This window comes from Arachis hypogaea, chromosome 11 (genome assembly GCF_003086295.3).
Source record: "Arachis hypogaea cultivar Tifrunner chromosome 11, arahy.Tifrunner.gnm2.J5K5, whole genome shotgun sequence".
In the NCBI taxonomy this organism is placed as follows: domain Eukaryota; kingdom Viridiplantae; phylum Streptophyta; class Magnoliopsida; order Fabales; family Fabaceae; genus Arachis; species Arachis hypogaea.
Window position 1 is genome coordinate 103853468 of NC_092046.1, and position 2992 is coordinate 103856459.

Here is a 2992-nt window from a genome sequence, read left to right on the forward strand (position 1 = left end):
AATTGATTTTCAATCTTATCTTTTCAAACATATCTTTTCAATCACATCTTTTTCAAAATTAATTTTTTCAATCATATATTTTTCTAATTTCAAAATCTTTTTCAAAAATCACTTTATTTCTTTCTCAATCTTAGTTTTTGAAAATCTCAATCAAATTTTCAAATTTCTTTTTAAAATCTTTTAATTAATTTTCGAAAATTCTTCCCCTCTTCTCACATCCTTCTATTTAAGGGACTAACACTCCTCCTCAAGGTACAATTCGTACTCCCTCCTTCTTTATATGTTCGAATTCTCTTCTATCTACCTCCCTCCTTCTATTCTTCTTTTCCTCTGACACCTCAAGGAATTTCTATACTGTGACATAGAGGATTCCCTACTTTCTTGTTCTCTTCTCTTTTATATGAGCAGGAACAAAGATAAAGGCATACTTGTTCAAGCTGATCCTGAACCTGAAAGGACCTTGAAGAGAAAGCTAAGAGAAGCTAAAGAACAATTCTCTTTAGAGGGCCTAACAGAGCTCTTCAAAGAAGAAGAAACCATGGCAGCCGAAAACAACAATGCCAACAATGCAAGGAAGGTGCTTGGTGACTTTACTGCACCTACTTCTGATTTCTATGGGAGAAGCATCTCTATTCCTGCCATTGGAGCAAACAACTTTGAGCTTAAGCCTAAATTAGTTTCTCTAATGCAACAGAATTGTAAGTTTCATGGACTTCCATTGGAAGATCCTCATCAGTTCTTAGCTGAGTTCTTGCAAAACTGTGACACTGTCAAGACCAATGGGGTTGACCCTGAAGTCTACAGACTTATGCTCTTTTCTTTTGCTGTAAGAGACAGAGCTAGGACATGGTTGGATTCACAACCTAAAGAAAGTCTGAACTCTTGGGAAAAGCTAGTCAATGCCTTCTTGGCAAAGTTCTTTCCACCTCAAAAATTGAGTAAGCTTAGAGTGGAAGTCCAAACCTTTAGACAGAAGGATGGTGAGTCCCTCTATGAAGCTTGGGAGAGATACAAGCAATTGATCAGAAGGTGCCCTTTTGACATGCTTTCAGAATGGAGCATCATAGGAATCTTCTATGATGGTCTGTCTGAACTATCCAAGATGTCATTGGATAGCTCTGCTGGAGGATCTCTTCATCTGAAGAAGACGCCTGCAGAAGCTCAGGAACTCATTGAAATGGTTGCAAATAACCAATTCATCTACACTTCTGAAAGGAATCCTGTGAATAATGGGATAGCTCAGAAGAAAGGAGTTCTTGAGATTGATACTCTGAATGCCATATTGGCTCAGAATAAAATATTAACCCAACAAGTTAATATGATTTCTCAGAGTCTGTCTGGAATGCAAGCAGCAACAGGCAGTACTAAGGAAGCTTCCTCTAAAGAAGAATCTTATGACCCTGAGAACCCAGCAATGGAAGAGGTGAATTACATGAGAGAACCCTATGGAAACACCTATAATCCTTCATGGAGAAATCATCCAAATCTCTCATAGAAGGATCAACAGAGACCTCAACAAGGTTTCAACAACAACAATGGTGGAAGAAACAGGTTTAGCAATAGTAAGCCTTTTCCATCACCTTCTCAGCAACAGACAGAGAATTCTAAGCAGAGCCCCTCTGACTTAACAACCATTGTCTCTGATTTAATCAAAACCACTCAAAGTTTCATGAATGAAACAAGGTCCTCCATTAGAAATTTGGAGGCACAATTGGGTCAGCTGAGTAAGAAAATTACTGAACTCCCTCCTAGCACTCTCCCTAACAATACAGAAGAGAATCCAAAAAGAGAGTGCAAAGCCATAACCACATCTCACATGGCCGAACATAGAGAGGAGGAAGAGGCAGTGATCTCCCCTGAGGAAGACCTCAATGGACGACCACTGACCTCCAAGGAGTTCCCTAATGAGGAACCATGGGAATCTGAGGCTCACACTGAGATCATAGAGATTCCATTGAATCTACTTCTGCCATTCATGAGCTCTGATGAGTATTCTTCCTCTGAAGAGGATGAAGATGTTACTGAAGAGCAAATTGCTAAGTACCTTGGAGCAATCATGAAGCTAAATGCCAGGTTGTTTGGTAATGAGACTTGGGAGGATGAACCTCCATTGCTCATCAAAGAACTGGATGACTTGACTAGGCAGAAATTACCTCTGAAGAGACAAGATCCTGGAAAGTTCTCAATACCTTGTACCATAGGCACCATGACCTTTGATAAAGCTCTGTGTGACCTGGGATCAAATATAAACCTTATGCCTCTCTCTGTAATGGAGAAGCTAAGGATCATTGAGGTACAAGCTGCAAGAATCTCATTAGAGATGGTGATGACAAGTCATCTTAGCCTAGTTTCACTAGTCTTTTTCTTTAGTTTTCAATTGAATTATGCACTTTCTTGAGCTACAAGCAAGCTAATTGGGTAGATTTTCATGTTTCCTTTGATTTAATCAACCATGTATGAATTCATGCTATTTCATGAGGTTTTATACTATAATTGTCACATATTATGAAAGAATGAATATCTCATGATTTTAAGCATAGCTTTGATGTGTTTGGTTGATTAATGATAGGTGAAGAAAGCTTGGAGAAAGGTTGAAGCAAGAAAGAATAGCTAGGAGTAAAGAGAGGACAATGGAATAAGTGAAATTGAACCAGGAAGCAAAAAGCTGGACCTAAAGTTAGCCTCAAACTTTTGCACAAACTTTTGGGTGAAAAGTTAGCCCCAACGTTAGCCCCTAACTTTTGGGCTAACGTTGGAACTTCAAAATCACTCCCTGGGCACCAAAAGTTTGCGCCAACGTTAGCCCCTAACTTGGTGGCTAACGTTGGCATAAGAAAAACCTCCCTGGCCACCAAAAGTTTGCGCCAACGTTAGCCCCTAACTTTTGGGCTAACGTTGGCACATGAAAAATACAAGGGGAGGAGCAAAAGTTTGCGCCAACGTTAGCCTCTAACTTTTGGGCTAACGTTGGCGCCATAAGTACACATTAGGA

General features: G+C 39.6%; 1 non-coding gene across 1 annotated transcript; it reads right to left on the reverse strand.

Moving 5' to 3' along the window:
- Positions 1-940: 940 nt before the first annotated feature.
- On the reverse strand, positions 941-1048 carry LOC112725871 (small nucleolar RNA R71). The gene has a single exon (XR_003164952.1). It is a non-coding gene; the product is annotated as a small nucleolar RNA R71 (small nucleolar RNA).
- Between the last annotated feature and the right edge of the window lie 1944 nt (positions 1049-2992).